The sequence below is a fragment of the Epinephelus moara genome, chromosome 5, assembly GCF_006386435.1.
Source record: "Epinephelus moara isolate mb chromosome 5, YSFRI_EMoa_1.0, whole genome shotgun sequence".
NCBI lineage: Eukaryota > Metazoa > Chordata > Actinopteri > Perciformes > Serranidae > Epinephelus > Epinephelus moara.
In genome coordinates, this window is record NC_065510.1 from 46,060,471 (window position 1) to 46,060,710 (window position 240).

Consider the following 240-nt stretch of genomic DNA (forward strand, 5'->3'; position numbering starts at 1 on the left):
AAAGCTAAATCTAAATGTTAAATCTAAATGCTGAATCTAAATCTAAATATTAAATCTAAATGCTAAATATAAATGTAAATCTAAATATTAAATCTAAATGTTAAATCTAAATGCTAAATCTAAATCTAAATGTTAAATCTAAATGCTAAATTCTAAATCTAAATGTTAAATCTAAATCTAAATGCCAAATCTAAATCTAAATGCTAAATCTAAATCTATATATTAAATCTAAATCTAAAT